The sequence below is a fragment of the Helianthus annuus genome, chromosome 9 (assembly GCF_002127325.2).
Source record: "Helianthus annuus cultivar XRQ/B chromosome 9, HanXRQr2.0-SUNRISE, whole genome shotgun sequence".
NCBI lineage: Eukaryota > Viridiplantae > Streptophyta > Magnoliopsida > Asterales > Asteraceae > Helianthus > Helianthus annuus.
Genome location: NC_035441.2, coordinates 127,340,354 through 127,362,921, shown reverse-complemented (window position 1 = coordinate 127,362,921; position 22,568 = coordinate 127,340,354). Strand labels below are relative to the sequence as shown.

The window sequence follows — 22,568 nt, the reverse complement described above, 5'->3', positions numbered from 1 at the left end:
TCTCCTATTCTGGAACGAAGGTTTAAACAACCTATTAGAATTCTAACGGGTCTTTATTTTAGCCATAGCTTAGACCGGTCAGTTTCAAAGGATATATACGGTTTATGTAACACCTTAATTACTATTTAACGGTTTTACATATAATTACCAACATTTAGTTGTGTAGATAAGACTACACATACTATAAAAATATGGGTTTATTAAAACTTTTACAAATCATAAGTTATTCGACATAACGTAATTGAATTCGTCGATTAAAATTTACGACGGGACACTGTGCGGAAGCATGTATCTTTATCGTGTTCGGTTCTCCAATGAGCTTGATCGTCTTCCGGCATCCAAAATGCACCTACATTTCATAAACAAGAAATGCTTTAGTCTTACGGGGGTTATAAACGTGTCTAACGAGTTCTGGGAAACGAAACTGATTAAAATAAATTTTGTTACAGAGTCTACCGTAAATTACGGTGGCTACCATAATTTACGGTAGCCCCTGAATGTTGATTCTTCCACCGTAACTCAGTGGGTTTAAGGCGTAAAGATTTTTAAGGCTACCGTAAGTTACGGTAGCTACCGTAACTTACGGTGGCCTCTGCAAGATTTTCCAAGTTTGCCGATTTCTAAAACGGAAACCTTCATAACCTTTAATCCGCTTGTCCGTTTGACCTACCGTTTCTTCCTACGTGATTGTAAATTGAACCTCCATTAAATGGAGTCAAGACCCAACATCTGGATTAACAAAATCTAAGACTTTTAAGTCTTCGGCTTATTACCCCTTTTTACCAAATTTGACCCGTTCGTGATTTTATCAAACAAACCTGTTGTTTGATTCTAATTTCTCATTTTTAACCAATTCTTGTTTTCAAAACATTCTGTCTATAATTTAAATCCTTAGGTTTACCTATTAAGGTAACCGAATGCCCTTTTTTTTATTTTGCCTAACTTTCATAGAACTTCAAGTTCTACATGATGAGTTAATCTATTATACATATCTGGCTCGGATCAACTTACTAACCCGGTTTAATACCTTGCTTTATAATTGCTAATTAAGAGCGATGCGAGTATCCATTGGATATCTACTCCTGTGAACATATAACTCGACACCAGAATCATTAGTCGATATTGTCAAAAGGTGATGTCTACACCTTTTGACCCGTTTGGCCGAATTGACCGTTTATCTTTGCGAGATAATATTTATTATCATCCCATCTACGTGACTCGCTCCTTTTAACACCGTATGCTCATTTTATTTATAAACCGTTTATTACCACTTTCGGCTCTGTATGTCTTACGCGGGAAAGCGTCTTTTAAAACTAACGATTATTGTCAACGTGTGACTAAATTACCATTTGTCTTATTCGTGGTCAATACGACAAAAGAACATTCTAAAATATATGACTAGTGTAAGTTATACTTACCTTGCATCCTTGCGAGCTTCATACTTGAACTTGTATCCATTTGACCCGTTCATTTCCAAGCTCCTACCTAGCTTGTCAGAGTCAAACTACCATATCATTTCCACAAGATGATTAGATTAGTCAACCATTAACATGACCATCACACCTTATGGATTCACACACTTATTCACCAAAGTATGCTATTTATTCAACAATTATATTATTTATTTATTTATTTTTTTTTGTCATAATTCTTTCCATTCACTAACTGTTTGACCCGTTAGTCAAGTTATTTATACAAACTAGTTAGTAAGTGATTTTGAACACTTTAAGCATGTCATATAAAGTGTTACTTGTTCCTAACAATAAATACCTCATGACTAAACAAGTATACGCAATCATATGTCTTTTTCCGGATTAATAATAAAATTATTAATGTGCAGCGATTTTCTATTCAGCTGCTGTAATCGACCATTATGACCCATTTAAAATCCGAACTAGATTAACATGTTCAAAAATGGATCGTAGAAAACTTCAATACCTTCGCAAGCATATAAGGTACACCTTCTAACGAATTTTCTATGATTTTGTATGATTTTTATAAAATCAGCACAGCAACTATATTTTCATTTTTTAACCAGCTTTTGAGTTTTCTGAACAGCAGTTTTAATCAGATTTTTGACCTCTTTAACAACCACATTTGTTTCTTATGATTGAAAACAGTAAAAACTTACTTCATAAGCTTTCCGAAAAGGTATAGAACACCCAAATCGGATAAACGGTTGATTTTATATGATTTTTTTAAGATTAGTCAAAATCCATATAAAAAGCTACGGAAATCATGTTTAGGTTCCTTTCAAATTCGACCCAAACCATCAAATGCAACCCATTTTCATGGCTATAACCCTTATTAAACTGTAATGGTTTGAAACCTATAACACAGTGATTGTAGGCTAAGAGATGTCAAAAACATCATCTATTTCAGCACTTTAGTTTTCATTTAGGCATTTTAACAAACACCTAGTGTGCATAATTTTACATATTTACTAACTAGTTCATAACTAGTTATTTTTTTACCAAAGTTAACATCAATTAATCAAACCTCTAAGTCTAGTGTTCATGAACTACACATCATATTTTCAGAAATCAGTTTCTATGCATCAATTTACACTAGATTAGCATTCTACATCCTAGTGTTCATCATTTTCTCACAAAATCCATGGATGACCTTCAATGTACTCATGAAATTTCCAGAATTTAGGCATGATTTCACATGTTGATGTCTAGGTTTTACTCCTAGATACTATATCATCCCTATATTAACCAAATAGCTAACATGCATCATCAAATTTCAGATTTCCCAAATTCATGAGAATTTCAAACAGAGAATTAACATCAAATTTTACATACCTTACAACCCCCTTGCAATGGGGATCAATAATCTATGCTCGATTTTCGATTTTAACTTGGTTTGAGCCTTCAATTTGTGAGATTAGTGAGTTGCTAGGGTTTTGAGAGTGGGGGTCGCCCTCTTCCTTCTGTTTGATCGAACCAGACACCTAAAATGGTGTATTTGGTTTTATTTTGTTACTTTTATTAAACTTAATAATATAAGTTTAGGTTTTAACAACATAAGCCCCTCCACTTTAGTTTGGTTTATAATTTGAGTATTTTGTTCTTTCACTTAATTACAAGACTTGTACTAGGTTATTTATTTCCTAGTTATTTATCTTGTTCTAAACCCGTTTTATTTTAAGTCCCGTCAAATCTCGGGCCTTTTATATACTTTGCTTTCTCAAAGTATTTCTCATCCTTTTGACAAATATTAGATTTATTTATTTAAATCCTAAAATTTACCGGGTAAGTTTTACCACTAACTGTATTTTACCCGTCCTGTAGTATTAACGTGGTTTGATTATCAAACCCGTTTTCGGGGCGTTACAAGTCTACCCCTCTTAAAGAGGTTTCGTCCTCGAAACCTTTTCTTACATAACTTATTGAGTTTAGCTCAATGTATCCGATCCGCGAAATCTTTTACACATTACTTGTGCTTTTATCCAATAGTTAGTATTACCAGAAAAGTATGATAACATCTTTTCGGTTACTAATTGTCTTCTTAACTCATACGACATAGTGCAACTTGAAATAACGTAATCTCGTTATTTCCACTGGTTTAGTAAACTTAGCGATATCCATTGCTTTCATATAGTATCGAATTCTTTATGAATCCGTTACTTTAACCCGTTTAAAGGTCTTTAGTGAAATATTTCACTTTCAGCAATAATTTCTTTTGTTTTTCAGATTTATTCATTCGGTTTAGTTATACCGAATCCATCGCTTACAAGCAAGTCAAATTTTATTGATTTGAATTGCTGGCCTTAACCGGTCTCGCTAACTAGACTTATTAGTCCAGTTACTTTTTACCGCTTGCTTGGTTATAATGTGATTCTACTTCACATTATATTTCTTGACCGTGATTGTGTTACATCATGTTTAATTTATATCAAAATTTCATTTTCGAAAATATCACCTTTCGAATATATCGTCTTGCGCCTATCAGTGTCAAGACTTGTATCTTTCATGCTTACTATTTAAATTCCTATCAGAATTTATGTTTGTAAAAACATTATTTCTTACTAAAACCGAAGTTTTAGTTTTAGGATCTTCTCTTTAACTTTTGTCAATTATCCATACCAGGATATTGACAGTCCCTAATTTATTCTTATTTGGTTATATCCCATTACCGGGCTCATTATTCTCTTGCATTTAACGCTACCTTTATCTGGCTAGCGCTCATTTGTGCCATTCGGTGTTATATTGTATTCAACATGTTTGACCTATTAATGTGAAATCCATCACTTAATAAACAATCAACTTTATTCTTTATTCAACCCATTCGACTTCGAATAGTTGAACATATTTACTCACAATTTCTATATACGAGATTTTATAGTCCTAACTCGTAATCCAAGTTACTTTGATTTTTTTTTCAACCCGCGTTCACGTCTCTTGGTTTACGCATGTGTTTAATTCTTACCCATCAACCGGGTGATTCACCGAAGTCGTTATTATTGCAACCCTCCCAGTATGCATCAAGACTTCGCTTCATTTTTATATTCCGACTTTGTCCTCAAGTTTGACGTTTTACAAAAACAACCCGTTTAGAGACATATTCGCATTTTCTGGGTTCGAGTGTAAGTACACCCCCTCCCAATACATGTCTACCTTGTTTTACATGTTTATATTTTCCGGGTTCGAGTGTAAGTACACCCCCTCCCAATACATGTCTACATCATTTTACACGTTTATATTCTTTGGTTCGAGTGTAACTACACCCCCTCCTAATACATGTCTACATTGTTTTACATGTTTATATTTTTCCGGGTTCGAGTGTATGTACACCCCCTCCCAATACATGTCTACATCACTTTTCATGCTTGTATTTTCTGGGTTCGAGTGTAAGTACACTCCCTCCCAATACTTGTCTAAATCATTTTTCATGCTTGTGTTTTCTGGGTTCGAGTGTAAGTACACTCCCTCCCAATACTTGTCTGAATTATTTTACATGCTTCTTTGTCCCTTCATTCGGGCTCATTATCCTGATGTAATACGCTTCCGTCACTCGGTTGTGCGTTTACCTTATTATCAAACATTTTGCTTATCTGCTTCATTTGGGTACTTTTTAATTAGTCCCATTCACTCCGCCCTTACTACATCGGAGGTAAATGTGTCCGCTATAAGAAACTCGTGGTATCATATGCCACTACTTACTTGGCCAGAGTAAGCGATTTAACACATGACATACACGACCTTTTTATAGTTTTCACATCACGCCCTATGTAAGTAACGCCTCTATTCGGTTTTCTTGGAAATTATATCCTGGATATGTATTTCTGTTCAGGTTTTTCCAAGTTTCTAATTTACCTATGCAACGATCATTCTCTACCTGTTTGTTGCATATTGCTAATTGTGCGATTATATTTAAAAACACGCACCTGGTAATGCTTGCCCCGACGGGCGTTTCTTGCCATTAACCTTGTTCGCAGTCGTTACGCGATTTAGTCCTTAGTGAGCATGCTCCTATCGTCATACTTCGGACCGTTCCTCTACCATATCCTTAATTTGTTCAACTCTTGTCATCTTTAAATGCAAGTGTCCTTCAATCAAGATATTCACAAAAGTTAGTAATATCAACTTCAATAATCGCCTGTATTATAATACAAGGCTTTTTCTACTATACACGTCAACGCGCGTATTTTTGTCAACTATATCAATCATTTATTTGGGGTAATGTGTATTACACGGTAACCCTATGTGTTGTCTACAACACTTTAATACGCTAAACCATTAGCATACATGCACTTACCGGATTTGCGATCAAGCCTCGAAGCGAACACCCCTTACGCTTTAACCACGAGCTCTGATACCAACTTGTAACACCCTAATTACTATTTAACGGTTTTACATGTAATTACCAACATTTAGTTGTGTAGATAAGACTAACTTACTATAAAAATATGGGTTTATTAAAACTTTTACAAATCATAAGTTATTCCACATAACGTAGATGAATTCGTCGTTTAAAATTTACGACGGGTCACTGTGCGGAAGCATGTATCTTTATCGTGTTCGGTTCTCCAATGAGCTTGATCGTCTTCCGGCATCCAAAATGTACCTACATTTCATAAACAAGAAATGCTTTAGTCTTACGGGGGTTATAAACGTGTCTAACGAGTTCTGGGAAACGAAACTGATTAAAATAAATTTTGTTACAGGGTCTACCGTAAATTACGGTGGCTACCGTAATTTACGGTAGCCCCTGAATGTTGATTCTTCCACCGTAACTCAGTGGGTTTAAGGCGTAAAGATTTTTAAGGCTACCGTAAGTTACGGTAGCTACCGTAACTTACGGTGGCCTCTGCAAGATTTTCCAAGTTTGCCGATTTCTAAAACGGAAACCTTCATAACCTTTAATCCGCTTGTCCGTTTGACCTACCGTTTCTTCCTACGTGATTGTAAATTGAACCTCCATCAAATGCAGTCAAGACCCAACATCTGGATTAACAAAATTTAAGACTTTTAAGTCTTCGGCTTATTACCCCTTTTTACCAAATTTGACTCGTTCGTGATTTTATCAAACAAACCTGTTGTTTGATTCTAATTTCTCATTTTTAACCAATTCTTGTTTTCAAAACATTCTGTCTATAATTTAAATCCTTCGGTTTACCTATTAAGGTAACCGAATGCCCGTTTTTTTATTTTGCCTAACTTTCATAGAACTTCAAGTTCTACATGATGAGTTAATCTATTATACATACCTGGCTCGGATCAACTTACTAACCCGGTTTAATACCTTGCTTTATAATTGCTAATTAAGAGCGATGCGAGTATCCATTGGATATCTACTCCTGTGAATATATAACTCGACACCAGAATCATTAGTCGATATTGTCAAAAGGTGATGTCTACACCTTTTGACCCGTTTGGCCGAATTGACCGTTTATCTTTGCGAGATAATATTTATTATCATCCCATCTACGTGACTCGCTCCTTTTAACACCGTATGCTCATTTTATTTATAAACCGTTTATTACCACTTTCGGCTCTGTATGTCTTACGCGGGAAAGCGTCTTTTAAAACTAACGATTATTGTCAACGTGTGACTAAATTACCATTTGTCTTATTCGTGGTCAATACGACAAAAGAACATTCTAAAATATGTGACTAGTGTAAGTTATACTTACCTTGCATCCTTGCGAGCTTCATACTTGAACTTGTATCCATTTGACCCGTTCATTTCCAAGCTCCTACCTAGCTTGTCAGAGTCAAACTACCATATCATATCCACAAGATGATTAGATTAGTCAACCATTAACATGACCATCACACCTTATGGATTCACACACTTATTCACCATAGTATGCTATTTATTCAACAATTATATTATTTATTTATTTATTTATTTTGTCATAATTCTTTCCATTCACTAACCGTTTGACCCGTTAGTCAAGTTATTTTTACAAACTAGTTAGTAAGTGATTTTGAACACTTTAAGCATGTCATATAAAGTGTTACTTGTTCCTAACAATAAATACCTCATGACTGAACAAGTATACGCAATCATATGTCTTTTTCCGGATTAATAATAACATTATTAATGTGCAGCGATTTTCTATTCAGCTGCTGTAATCGACCATTATGACCCATTTAAATTCCGAACTAGATTAACATGTTCCAAAAAGGATCGTAGAAAACTTCAATACCTTCGCAAGCATATAAGGTACACCTTCTAACGAATTTTCTATGATTTTATATGATTTTTATAAAATCAGCACAGCAACTATATTTTCATTTTTTAACCAGCTTTTGAGTTTTCTGAACAGCAGTTTTAATCAGAGTTTTGACCTCTTTAACAACCACATTTGTTTCTTATGATTGAAAACAGTAAAAACTTACTTCATAAGCTTTCCGAAAAGGTATAGAACACCCAAATCGGATAAACGGTTGATTTTATATGATTTTTTTAAGATTAGTCAAAATCCATATAAAAAGCTACGGAAATCATGTTTAGGTTCCTTTCAAATTCGACCCAAACCATCAAATGCAACCCATTTTCATGGCTATAACCCTTATTAAACTCTTGGTAATGGTTTGAAACCTATAACACAGTGATTGTAGGCTAAGAGATGTCAAAAACATCATCTATTTCAGCACTTTAGTTTTCATTTAGGCATTTTAACAAACAACTAGTGTGCATAATTTTACATATTTACTAACTAGTTCATAACTAGTTATTTTTTTACCAAAGTTAACATCAATTAATCAAACCTTTAAGTCTAGTGTTCATGAACTACACATCATATTTTCAGAAATCAGTTTCTATGCATCAATTTACACTAGATTAGCATTCTACATCCTAGTGTTCATCATTTTCTCACAAAATCCATGGATGACCTTCAATGTACTCATGAAATTTCCAGAATTTAGGCATGATTTCACATGTTGATGTCTAGGTTTTACTCCTAGATACTATATCATCCCTATATTAACCAAATAGCTAACATGCATCATCAAATTTCAGATTTCCCAAATTCATGAGAATTTCAAACAAAGAATTAACATCAAATTTTACATACCTTACAACCCCCTTGCAATGGGGATCAATAATCTATGCTCGATTTTCGATTTTAACTTGGTTTGAGCCTTCAATTTGTGAGATTAGTGAGTTGCTAGGGTTTTGAGAGTGGGGGTCGCCCTCCTCCTTCTGTTTGATCGAACCAGACACCTAAAATGGTGTATTTGGTTTTATTTTGTTACTTTATTAAACATAATAATATAAGTTTAGGTTTTAACAACATAAGCCCCTCCACTTTAGTTTGGTTTATAATTTGAGTATTTTGTTCTTTCACTTAATTACAAGACTTGTACTAGGTTATTTATTTCCTAGTTATTTATCTTGTTCTAAACCCGTTTTATTTTAAGTCCCGTTAAATCTCGGGCCATTATATACTTTGCTTTCTAAAAGTATTTCTCATCCTTTTGACAAATATTAGATTTATTTATTTAAATCCCAAAATTTACCGGGTAAGTTTTACCACTAACTGTATTTTACCCGTCCTGTAGTATTAACGTGGTTTGATTACCAAACCCGTTTTCGGGGCGTTACAGTTTAGTCGTGTGAAAGGCGAAAACCGGGAATGGAATGTGGTTTGGACCCAACAAGTTTGAGGACTTGTTTTATATGGTTAATATAACCACACTCGTCTTTTAGTTATGATTCGAAACCCGAGTCTTTTAACTTTTCATCCGAGCTCTCGTTTCTCGGTTTACGCATGTATTTAATTCTTACCCATCAACCGGGTGTTTTACCGAAGTCGTTATTATTGCCACCCTCCCGGTATGCATTAAGACCTCGCTTCATTTTTATATTCCCACTTTGTCCTTAAGTTTGACGTTTTACAAAAATGACCCGTTAAGGGACATATTTTCCTTTTCCGGTTTCGAGTGTAAGTACACTCCCTCCCATTACTTGTCTAAATCATTTTACATGTTTGTGTTTTCCGGGTTCGAGTGTAAGTACACTCCCTCCCAATACATGTCTAAGTCATTTTACATGTTTGCGTTTTCCGGGTTCGAGTGTAAGTACACTCCCTCCCAATACATGTCTAAGTCATTTTACATGTTTGCGTTTTCCGGGTTCGAGTGTAAGTACACTCCCTCCCAATACATGTCTAAGTCATTTTACATGTTTTCGTTTTCCGGGTTCGAGTGTAAGTACACTCCCTCCCAATACATGTCTAAGTCATTTTACATGTTTCTTGGTCCCTTCCCTCGGGCTCATTATCCTAATATAATACGCTTCCGTCACTCGGCTGTGCGTTTACATTATTATCAAATATTTTGCTTATCTGATTCATTTGGGTACTTTTTAATTTGTCCCGCTTACCCCGTCCTTACTACATCGGATGTAAGTATGTCGATCATAAAAAGTTCATGGTATCATGTGTTCACTACCTACTTGGCCAGAGTAAGCGATCAACACCTGGTATACATGACATTTTTATAATTTTCACATTACACCCCATGTAAGTAATGCCTCTATCTGTTTTCTTGGAAACAATATCCCGGATAGGTTTTCTATTCAGGTTATTCCAAGTTTTCAATCTACATATGCAACTTTCAATCTCTACATATTTGTTGCATATTACTATTTATGCAATAATTTAAAACGTGCACCTGATAATGCTTGCTCTAACAGGCTCTCCTTGCCATTAACTTATTCGCAATCGTTACGTGATTTAGGTCCTTGGTGATCGTGCTCTATTTGTCATACTTTGGACCGTTCCTCTGTCAAATCCAGGATTTGTTAAACTCTCGCTATCTTCATATGCGAGTGTCCTTCGATCAAAAACATATACAACAGTTAGTAATTTCAACATTAAAGGATGCCCGTATTATAATACAAGGCTTTTCTACTATACGCCTCACGCGTGTAATTTCGTTGACTATATCTATTCTATATCGTTTTTATTGGTGTAACGTGTATTACACGATAACCATGTGTGTTGTTTATAACACATTAGCATGCTAAGCTATTAACATACATGTACTTACCGGATTTGCGATTAAGCTTCGAACCGAACACATTTGTCAACAACCTTGAGCTCTGATTACCAACTTGTAATACCCTTATTATTATTTAAAGGTTTTCGTATAATTTACGAAAACAAATGAGTAATTATGATTTCAAATACATTGAAAATACGGGTTCATTAAACTTTATTTACAGAATTAAAAACTATACAACATATTATGGGTGAGTTCGTCATTTTACATTGTAGGTCCCTCGGAGGTTGAGGTTAAACCTTATCCTTGTTATGTTTAACACTCTAGCAAGTGCGGAATCCAAGCTAGAATGCAAACCGATGGTTTAGATGAAAGCACAAGTTACAAAGAGAAAGAGTAGACACGCAATATATCAAAGTTTTCTCTTGTATTTCAGTGGACACGGTTAAAGCCCTTGACCAAACTGAAATGCTCTCTACAAGACTTGGTTCACTCACATGCACTATCCAAAGACTAACTGTGAAGTGAAACCATACATGGGATATATATACCCATAACAGATTTTTCGAAGGATCAGAATGTCTGTCGAAGGATCATCTATCGACCAGAAACTCTCCGAAGGATCCATACATACCTCGAAGGATGATGTATCCTTCGAGGTCCATCTGTATCCATCGAAGGTTATCCTTCGAGGTCATCGAAGGATACAAACCATCCTTCGATGACATCCTTCGAGCACAAGCAAACTTACACACTAAGTGTTGACTGTTTGGCCAAGTCAAACCAGGAGGATGGTTGACTTGGTCAAACATACATTCCAACACATATACAAACCAAACACAAAACGTAAACAAGACTAACAAAAGACATCGTTTATAACATTACAAAATACAGACAAAGTACAGACACAAGTGCACCAACAAACTCCCCCTTGGCTGTAGCTTTGTCTCGATCTTCGTGTCTTTAAGTCTCGGACGTCCTTTCAACTGTCAAATGATGCGATGACCATGCACTTCCCGCATTAACCAGTAGATTGAAGCAGTACAAGGCCATCTTCTGAAACTTCATTGCTTGTTCCCGATCCCGAACTAAATAGTTGATCTCGTGATCCTTAGGAACAATAATATCCGACCTGGACATGTTAGTAATCCACATCGGATCTATTATTCTAAAATTCTCTTGACTATCTCGGAATAAGATCACGGCTTCCCCAGTATCCGCATCATAGACCCAGCAACGAAAGTTTCCTAGAAAGTCTGTTTTCATTTTCAACAAAGGTATCTTCTTCATCACTTTTGGAGGATCATAAATCAAACGATAGCGAGCAGTGTTTGTTTCTGGATCAAGAGTAAATCTGATCTGCTCGTATCGAGGGAACTGCGGCTTGTATAACGGATCCTTCCAACCCCTTCTTCTTTCCAAGCTGATTTTCTTAGCAAACAGATCCACCATCTTGTCTTCGACTCGATTGATAACATCTAGTTGAGCTAACACTGCAACATCATAGTATGGAAGTGACAGAATGCTTAGAAGAGTCCTAAAATACTGAAGACCACTTTCTCGTTTCACGACCATGCAGTGAAGTTCCTTAACGAACATCCAACTAATGATACGACCTCGAGCCTGATTCTTTTCCAGATTCATATAATTAACCTGATCCAACGGAGCGAGCGGAGGAGGATTCCTGGCTAGGAAATCCGCTCGCCATTCATTCACTGTCTTCTCACGGTTTTCTTGAGCTGTCGGAGAATCTGAAGAAAGATTGGCAAATTCTGCTGTCTTTTCTGCCACATACTCATCATCAAGAGCATTAACCTCTGCATTATCTTGCCCAACATAGATAGGACGTTCAGGATCCGAACCGATGAAGATTTCATCAATTGCAGAGAAATCGGTTTGGTCCTGAACCAACGGAGTAGCATCAATCATGCTTACAGCAACCTCATCCAATTCCGTCAGAGCCAGTACCTGTTCATCAGACATTTCGGTAACATGTTCTCCCTCTTCTAACAGTTCACCCGTGACTGGATGATACTGAAGAACACCTGAGGATTCAGGGAGATCTGCAAACGTTTCTAGTTCCAGACTAACATGCTCATGCCCTGTAGAAGTTTCTAGTGTTTCTGTCTGCTCAGATGGGCCAGTAGTAGCTGTTGAAGGAGCAGTAGGAGCATCTTGAGATGTACCAGACCCACCTGCAGCCCCGGATGCAGTTGCACCGGAACCTGAGGCAGCTGGTTGATCCGGATTTGCTGCATCATCATCCTTGTCATCCTCACGCCTTGAGGGTACGATGCCTAATGCATTGCATCTTTCATTCCACAGCGTACCTACTTTGTATTCCAACTTCTTGAAGTTTGCTTGAACAGGCTTGAAGCCTTCTATTAATCGATCATCGCGATTTTTATAGCGCTCTGACAGCTCTTCATGCTTCTGCCTTAGTGCTTTTGCCTCATTCTCCAACACAGTACTATGCCTTTTCATTATCTCGACCTCCCTATCACGAGCCCTGTTGGCTTCTTTTAACCTTTCGATCTCTATAGCCTGTGCATTTATCTTAAGATTCTGGGCATCAACAATTGAGACTAACTTGTTGTGTGCCTCCACATCCCGTGTTCGTTGCACACGATACTCTTCAATCGTTCTTGTATGCCGACCGACTATAGAACCCAATTCACTGACTTGTTCAATCAGGAACTGAATCTTTTCAGCTTCAGATAAAACAGACAAAGTCTCTACCAGAGTCGGTCGCGAAGGCTCAGGTCCTGAGGAGCCAGACTGACCAGCCTGACCAGAAGCACCTGTGGGACCAGTAATAACAAGAGGAGGTCAGACATGTGTACCTGAGGCGGGAGTTGCAGGCGGCTGTTGATCAACAGTCACCGTGCGCGTCCCAGAAGACCTCTGAGGAGAAGACATCAGCTCTAGCGTCTCTGATGCAGTCAGTTGATCACTAACAGGAGGCAGCTGTTGCTCTGGAGCAGTTGAAAGCTGAATAGAAACAGGAATAGAGGAATCACCAGCCTTTTTCTTTGACGCACGAGTACCCTGTCTTTTTGCTTTCCTCTTTCTAGTAAAACCCGAAGCAGCAGGGATATAATCCTCATCTTTGTCAGATTCTCCAGTTCTAACCGTCTTCTCTATTCGTTCAAAACGGAGATTCCCGCGATTATCATAGACCTTTCGCATCCCTGGAGGAGGAGGATTATCATCCTCAGAAGACGAACCATCGTCACCAGAACCTCCTTCCTCTTCAGAAGACGAACTACTATCATCCGCTAGTTTCCTAGGCTCATCTACCTTTCCTTTACCCTTGTCAGTTGCAACATCACCTGACTGAGTAGCAGGACCACCATCTCCACCTGCACTACCGCCTGTCTCACCAACTACAGTACCACCATCACCACCTGCACTAACATGAGCATCAGGATCGACAAACACTCCCTGAACTTCTTCAGCAGCAACATTAACATCAACTTCAACATGTGCTGCAGCACTAGAACTGCCAGCAGACTTCCTTGATGCTTTGATTCCGTGTTTAGCCCCGAGCTGCGTGTCAGCCAAAGCGATTAACCTTGGCTCTTCATTATCAGAATCACTCGCGTCTCGACGCCATTTGTTGTTCTGCGGTGCCTCGTAGTTAGGAACATCGAGATGACCAATAAGCTTTCTAATTGGATCCGATTCCTTATAGGCGGACATGGACTTGAAGATCAGTAGTGTACGCTCATTCATTGGATTGACAGGTAGAACATCTGCTTCAGCCTTTGAAAGATCAGGAATCTGATCATCAATCATCATCTGCAGAAATCTAGGATACAGCCAAAACTTGGTAGATGTTCGTTAAGTAGCTGACGGGAGTGGCCTTCGAGCATTTTCCTTCAGATTGTCGAAAATATAACGAGATATGTTGAACGGCTTATTCAGAATCAAAGCCGTAAACAATCCCGTTAAATCAATCGGCGACAGATCATATCCAGATCTCTTGTTGCTCAGGCAGTGAATGAGAATATGCAACAAGAACTTGTATCGAAGCGGCATAAACTTCTTGTTGATCTGATTTGCAAGAACGTTGTCGCTGTACCGTAGCCTCATCAGTAAGCCCCGCTGACATTGTAAATCAATAGAAGTAGGATCTTCTGGTTGATCTCCAAGCTGTAGACGTGCTCTGATGGTGTTCTCTGTAATTACCACGGGTCTCCCAGCAACTGATCCATTAATCACTTCCTTATTCTCCACTGTTTCAACCACAGCCGAATTCCAGAACTCCTTTATATGAGATTGATAAGAAGTGTGCTGTGTAGTGATTGCATAGTTGATACGAGCGCGATGAAGATACTCCATAATTCCCGTGAATTTTGGACTGATCTTGCCTTCAGGTTGTAAATAAGCAGCCATGTTATGTCTAGGTTCAGACATAGATTCAACCTCAGATTTCTCCTTCTTTGTTGGCTTTGCCCGTTCCTTTCTCACTTTCGGTGCCATTTCTGTACATCAAAACATTGACACGTAATGAGAAAAAGTCAAACAGTCAACAAGGATTTTACACTTAGGAAATTTTCAATGTCTTGGAAAAATTCTAAGTGTTGAATCCTCGAAGGATGCCATTTATCCATCGAAGGATTGAAACAAGGCTCGAAGGATGACAGATTGTTCGAAGGATGCTACTTTCCTCGAAGGATGAACTTCCTTATCGAAGGATCATCTTTCGAAGAATCAAGAATCTGAAAGATATCTTGATCATTCGAAAGGTCTGACCAATCGAAGGATGGATCCTTCGAGAGACTTAACATCTTTCGAGTCTCAATTCGAAAGAAACTTTGCAACACGTCTTTCGAGGTTGAGGATCAACATCCTTCGTCTTGTTTTCCGGCAACTGTTCATCGGAATATCTTCCGGCGGTCATTTTAAGTTTAAATCCCGGTGATAGTTTTAAGTTGGTTTCAAGCATGTTTTATACCTTGATAAAAACGACATCAAAAACCATTTTAAAACAACAACATCTTAGACCCACTCGGACACTGAACACACACATTCCACTGATTTAACCAAACACCCCAAACCAAGTTATGTTTAACCCAACCCAAAACCTTGACATCAAGGTTCAACCAAAACTCTAATATGAGCATTAAAATCATCAAAATCATATCATTAACATGTATATAACATTAGCACATTCCATTGATCAACTATCATTCATCATTTTCTGAAAAACAAAGAAAAATTAAAAAGACATGATCAAAGAGGATTATCCTAACACATAATGTTGTTTGTGATGATGTTTGTTAAGAAAAACAGGATCATCCTACCGTGTTTGTTAAAGAAATCCTGATATCTTAACTAGTTTTGATTTTGGCAGAGTTTCGGGGTATACAGAGGTTTTGAGTGATGAAAGTTTGAAACAGTTAAGTTCAAATGAAGAAGATGACCTTTTTATACTCTGACCTCGAAAGTCCAACCGTCTCGAAAGATAAATGACCCTTCGAAAGATGTAAAGGTGATTCGAAAGATCAACTTTGGGTCGAAGGATCCCTATCTGGATCGAAAGATACCAGATATTTGAAAGATCTGGATCGAAGGATACCAGATATTTTTTGTTATCCTTCGAAAGATATCTTTCAACCTTATCCATCTTTCAACAAGGTCTGATCAGCTCGAAAGATCAATTTGGTCAAATCCTTCGTTGACCAATTCATCTTTCGACTAAGATGATTGACTTTCGTTGACTTTCTTTGACCATCTGATCTTTCGAGGGCCATTGCTTCCTCGAAGGATCAGATTTCCACCAACACTTTGGATTTTTTGGGAATTTCCAATTCAAACCCTTCAAAAATTTAGAGGTTTTCAGAAATGACCATTTTGAAAAATTGTCCGTTATGAAGTTCTGCAAAGGTTAGTTTTATGAAGTATCTCGGCTTGCCAGGTATCGGATCGAGCACCAACATCAGTTAATCAAAAATAATATTAAATTGAAAATCTTTTTGGATTTTTGATAAAATAAAAGACAACAATTTTAATATCCTTTGAATGTTATCAAACGACATCACCGCTAATGTCGTGCTGATATGCACCAAACGACAAAACTGTTTAAAATAAGACAATAAAACTAAGCAGTAAATAAATATGTACAAACACAACAATATTTTTGCGAGTTTCTGGCGAAGAGAATCATATCAGCTTGCGGTCTTTTGTCAAAACACATTTCCTTTTAAAATTCTTTTACAGAAGTGGATAAGTATTCTACCACAATTACCGATATTGTTGTCCACTTAAACTCAGCGATCAAGTGTAATCATAATACAATGAGATACATTTAAGGTATGATTTATACTTACCGACCGGTGTTCATCCACTCACGACACATTCCCGTATCAAGGTATGCACGAGAGTTCATCTTACTGGGGAGTATACCATTTATCATCCGTTTTTAACGTATATAAAATGTGAACAAGTCACTTATTTGAGTTGAAAACAAGCCCTATGTGATAGAATCACTTATTGATGAGGAACTTGATTTTCGATGCATGAGGGCACAGGAGCAAGTCCGTGAACAGGTCAGTACTTCCGTACAGCAGAGAGACGAACTTGACTCCCGGATAAATGTGATATTTTATCACTTATTTTGTATGGACATGTGATTGTTTATCACTTATTGAGGTCGAATGCAGTATGAATTATGTACACGTATGTATGGTATCACGGAAGAACTTAGACTTTGTCTTTTATAGAGACAACCATGATACCCAGATGATAAACAGCATAAACCCCGAATATCTCAGAACCTCGGCAATCTATCAAACGAAATTTCGGTACCAAGACCATATGCCAATGAGCGGTTCCCACGCGGTTTTCAGTTCGTTATGTTTATATCTCCTGCATACTTTAAAATGATCGTGAGTCTACCGGTACATCATTAGTAGAGCTACTTATCATTTTCTTTTCTTTTGATTTCTAGAAACATGTTTCGACCGACCTCTGATGTAATATCATTTTCTCTTATATTACCAAGAATGTTTTTGTGTTTTTCTGAATTTTCTCCCCCTTAAATGCAGAAAGTAAATAAATTAAAGACATATTTTTGTATTTTTGTGGTTTTTCAGTGTTTTTGTATTTTTCTTGAAACTTTCTCCCCCTAAAATTCAAAAATAAAATAAAGTAAAAACATATTTTTGGATTTAGAAAAATATTTACAAAAACGATTTCCTGATGTCGGTTACTCTTGCTTCACCTTTATGCCGTTTACCAAAAGTAAATAATCGAATCTTGATTTATCAAATGCTTTGGTAAAAAGGTCGGCACGTTGGTGATCGGTATGAATGTGAACCACATCGATAAGTCTCTTTTCAAAGCAATCACGTATGAAGTGATATTTAATATCGATGTGCTTCGTTTTTGAGTGCTGTACAGGATTTCTAGTGATCTGTAAAGCAGCTTCATTATCAACATAAATAGGAGTAGTTAGGAATTCAACACCGTAGTCCCGCATCTGTTGTTGGATCCATAGAACCTGGGAGCAGCAACTAGACGCCGCAATGTATTCCGCTTCACATGTAGATGTAGCCACACATGTCTGCTTCTTGCATTGCCAAGTGACTAGGCGATTGCCTAAGAACTGACATCCTGCTGTAGTTGATTTTCCATCTTTCTTGCAGCCGCCGAAATCAGAATCACTGTAAGCCTTGAGATCGAAGTTATCATCCTTAGGGTACCATAACCCGGTGTCAGGGCAACCCTTCAGATAACGAAAAATCCTTTTGACAGCAGCATAGTGAGAGACCTTCGGATTCGCTTGGTACCTAGCGAGAAGACAAGTTGGATACATAATGTCGGGTCTTGATGCGGTGAGATACATTAAGGATCCAATCATAGCACGATAAAGTGAAGAATCCACAGCATCCCCTTTTTCATCCGGAGTAATCCCGTGATTCTGCGGAAGAGGAGTAGAAATTGGCTTCGAATCGGACATCTGGAACCGGCTCAAGATGTCTCCGACGTACTTGGTTTGATGGATAAAAATTCCAGATTCGGACTGATTAACTTGCAAACCCAAGAAGAACGTCATTTCACCCATCGCACTCATCTCGAATCGATCTTGCATCACCTTTTCAAATTCCTTGCATAACTTATCATCGGTAGAACCAAAGATAATGTCATCGACATACACTTGTACCAACAGAAGATCTTCACCTTTTTCTTTGATGAAGAGGGTACAATCGATCAAACCCCGTCTAAACCCATTGCTCAGCAGGTAGGTAGACAGTGTCTCATACCAGGCTCGAGGCGCTTGATGAAGACCATATAACGCCTTGTTAAGTAATAAAACTCTGTCAAGATGTAATGGATCTTCAAACCCCGGTGGTTGCTCGACATATACTTCCTCTTCGACTACTCCGTGTAGAAAAGCACTTTTAACATCCATCTGATACACCTTGAATTTCTTGAAGGATGCGTAGGCTAGAAAGATTCTAATAGCCTCCAGACGAGCAACAGGTGCATACACTTCACTGTAGTCAATACCTTCGATCTGACTGAAGCCTTGAACAACTAACCTTGCTTTGTTTCGGACAACAATCCCACGGTCGTCCTTTTTTGCACTTAAACACCCAACGAGTTCCGATCTTCTTGTAGTTGTCGGGCCTATCAACCAATTTCCATACGCCCAACTTCTCGAACTGCTGAAGTTCTTCTTGCATGGCTTCCACCCAGGAATCATCTTTCAATGCCTCCTTCCAAGATCTAGGCTCTTCTTGGCTAACATAGCAGGCGAAAGACCAATCATTTTGTTGTCCTGATTCTCGTATCTCAGCATACAAGCCAGCATTTTCGTTATTTCTGATTTGATTCCTTGTCCTTACACCACTGAGAACATCACCTATAATATTCTGCTGAGGATGAATGTTATGAATTCGGGTTTCAGAAACTGGAGGAATTTCAACATTTGACCTCAAATTATTGATATTTAAATTCCCGATATCATTCTGAAGCTGTTGAGTTGTAGAAGATGATGCATTTTCTTCTTGGATAATTGGCGCAGACACTGGATCCGTTGCTTCTGAAGTACCTTGAACCGGACGCAGTGCTTCACCATCATTTGCATCAACATAATCCTCATCTTCCGATGACAAATTGTAATCGACAGCATCATTAAACACCTCATTTGAAACGAGATTGTTGACAGAAGAAGATGCTTGTGAGTCAACAATGATTGGACGAGCTAACTGAGAGCCAGTCGCATTCTCGCTTTCAGACAACATTTGAGCAATTGCATTGTCATCATCAAATGTCGGCAGATTGAATGAGTCGAAAAGACCATCATAATCGAACATCCATGGATCTCCAGAAGGCTTCGGAGGATTAGAATATCTTTGAACTCTTACTTCACCCCATTCTTCAATCCTTTTGGTAGTCAGATTCCATACTCGCAGATTAGGAGTAGCATACCCAAGGAAGTAACCTTCGATAGCTTTGGCACCAAACTTCCCGTCAGGATCAATCATGGTACATGGTGCACCAAAAGGTTCTAGATATTCCAAGTCAGGAGTCTTCTTGTGTAGGAGTTCGAAGCACGTTTTGCCATGTCTTTTCACTATGAGAACCCTGTTTAACGTGTAGCAAGCCGAGGCAACAGCTTCAGTCCAGAACCGAACTGGAAGCTGAGACTCAACCAACATGGTTCTTGCAGTCTCAATTAAGGTTCTGTTCCTTCTTTCAGCGACTCCGTTTTGTTGTGGCGTGTACCGAGAGCTGTATTCATGAAGGATTCCCTTTGCAGTGCAAAATTCATCCATAACCCTGTTTTTGAACTCGGTTCCGTTGTCGCTTCGAATTCGCCTCACCTTTAGATTATAAAGATTCTCCAACAAGGTGATCAAATTCTTTAGAATTTCTGGAGTCTCACTCTTGTGAACCATGAAGTCAACCCATGAAAATCTTGAATAGTCATCAGTAACTACCAAGCAGAAAACCTCCCCGTGCACACTCTTGTGTTTGACTGGGCCGAAAAGGTCCATATGCAGACGTTCGAGTGGCATGTTTACAGTGTTAACCTATTTCAATGGATGTGATTTCTTGATTTGCTTCCCTTTCTGACACGGCACACAGACATCTTGAAGTTGAAAGTTCTTCACATTGACACCTCTCACCAAATTGTTTTTGACAAGGTGATTCATTTTTCTGAGGTGAATATGACCCATCCGTCTGTGCCAAGAGATCGTCTCCTTTTCAGTGGCTTTTGAAATAAAGCAAGTAACTTGTTTGGACTGAGTTATTGCTTGGCTCATATCAAGGACATACAAATCATTAACTCTTGGTGCTGATAAGAGAATCCATTCTGTGGGAATCTTGAATCCTGGCTTTAGCACATAACAACCGGCATCATCAAAATGCACGGTGAACTTCTTGTCGCAGATCTGAGAAACACTCAGGAGATTGTGATCCAACTGTTGCACATAATTGATTTTGTCGAAACTCACAATTCCATTTGAGATCATTCCCTCGCCGGTGATATACCCTCCTTTGTCTCCAGCAAACGCAACATATCCTCCTCTTATACTTCGCACATCGAAAAGAAGACGATAGTCGCCCGTCATGTGCCTGGAAGCCACACTATCAACAATCCAATGACTATTAATAGTTCCTCCTGGAGCCGCCTGCACATGCAACTAACTTATCAGTTTGAGAGGGGGACCCAAGCCTTTGTGGACTTGGGTCGTCCTTGATCATCAAGGAAGGTGATCTCAATCACTTGATGATTAGGAAAAAGAACCTGTGGTGCTCCCCCTGATTGAATTACCTGTTTTTGTTTCCAAGCTGTTTGTCCTTTACCAGTATTTGTATTAATTGTTTTTGCATTTACTGGTTTTACAGTTGTAGATTTTGCTTGTACAGGTTTTTCTTCTTTGACCTCTGATTTTAAGGCCTTCTCAATTACCTTTTGATTCTTTTGTTTTAACTTCTTTTCCCTTTCTTTCAAGACACGTGGGTCTTGTTTCGGGGAAACAGGTCGTTTTTGGTAATTGGTTTCTTGGGGAGCACTCGTTTTTGCCTTCAACTTTTGCAGGTATGGGCAGTATCTTACAATATGCCCAACTGTGCCACACTCAAAACACATTCTCCGCTCTACAAACCTCGGAGAAACATGTTGATGACCAGACGGAGAACCAGACAATGAACTTTGTGATCTAGATGTACTTGGACCTAAATCACATCCGTTTGTGTGTTGGGTGTAATTATTCTGATCATTTCGTTTTAAAATTCTAACTTGTTTTATAAAATCAACGTTAGATTTATCCTGAAATGTTTCAAGTTTATCTGTACCCTTGGATCCAACAAAGTTCACTTTCGGTTCTCTTTCCTTAACAGAAGCTCTTTTGTTTTGCACCTTTTGCTGTTGAACCTTAGGTTGCTCAACCTTAGATTGTTGAATTTTAGGTTATGCAGCCTTAGGTTGAGTAGCCTTAGACTGCTCAACTTTAGGTTGTTGGACCTTTGGTTGTTCAGTCTTAGGCTGCTGAACTTTTGGTGCATGAACATTCTTGTTCTGAGCTTTCTTTCCCTGTACCTTACCCTTTCCGGAGTTGGCTTGTTGTTTTCGCTCAATAGGTAGTTTTTGGTTTCCGTATTGTTTTCTAATTTGTTCACACGGAATTGGATCACATTGAGTTACTATTACTTTGCCACTTTTGTTCCCCAAGAACTTATCAGTGCATCCTTCAAAAAATTGCTCAATTAAATCTTGATTTACATTTTTAATTGGAAAATCTTTGTTAGAGTAGATTTTGCTATCTCCTTTGAGCGTATACAACAAGTTATTCCCTTCAGAGCTAACTACAAGGGATTCCATTGCTTTTGACATTTCAGTCTTACTCGGTTTCACTGGTGGATCACACAGAATGTGATTCTCGATAGGAATATCTGTTGTAATCGAGTTAGACTGTTGTTTCACAATTTCTTCAGATTCATCGTCCGAAGAATCAGCATCCTCAATAATGGGAGGACTCTGTTCCTTAACACACGATGAATCTGTCACATTCTCAGATTCTGATTTACCCGAGGATGATGTACCAGTTGTGAACCCGAGGCCTGCTGCAAAGTCATCTAGACCGA

At 38.1% G+C, this 22,568-nt stretch overlaps 2 long non-coding RNA genes across 4 annotated transcripts; both read right to left on the bottom strand.

Annotated features, from left to right (window-relative positions):
- Positions 1–355: 355 nt before the first annotated feature.
- LOC110878593 lies at positions 356–5,595 on the bottom strand. 2 transcript variants are annotated; one of them, XR_002558097.2, is made up of 3 exons: positions 5,393–5,595; positions 1,419–1,504; positions 356–1,082 (listed from the first exon to the last, which is right to left on the bottom strand). It is a non-coding gene; the product is annotated as an uncharacterized LOC110878593 (long non-coding RNA). The 2 variants fall into 2 exon arrangements; XR_002558096.2 differs by lacking the exon at positions 5,393–5,595 and adding an exon at positions 2,808–2,962.
- A 1,052-nt stretch (positions 5,596–6,647) lies between these two features.
- On the bottom strand, positions 6,648–8,692 carry LOC110878592. Of its 2 annotated transcripts, XR_002558095.1 has the most exons (3): positions 8,534–8,692; positions 7,142–7,227; positions 6,648–6,805 (listed from the first exon to the last, which is right to left on the bottom strand). It is a non-coding gene; the product is annotated as an uncharacterized LOC110878592 (long non-coding RNA). The 2 variants fall into 2 exon arrangements; XR_002558094.2 differs by lacking the exon at positions 8,534–8,692 and having other exon boundaries at positions 7,142–7,305.
- Between the last annotated feature and the right edge of the window lie 13,876 nt (positions 8,693–22,568).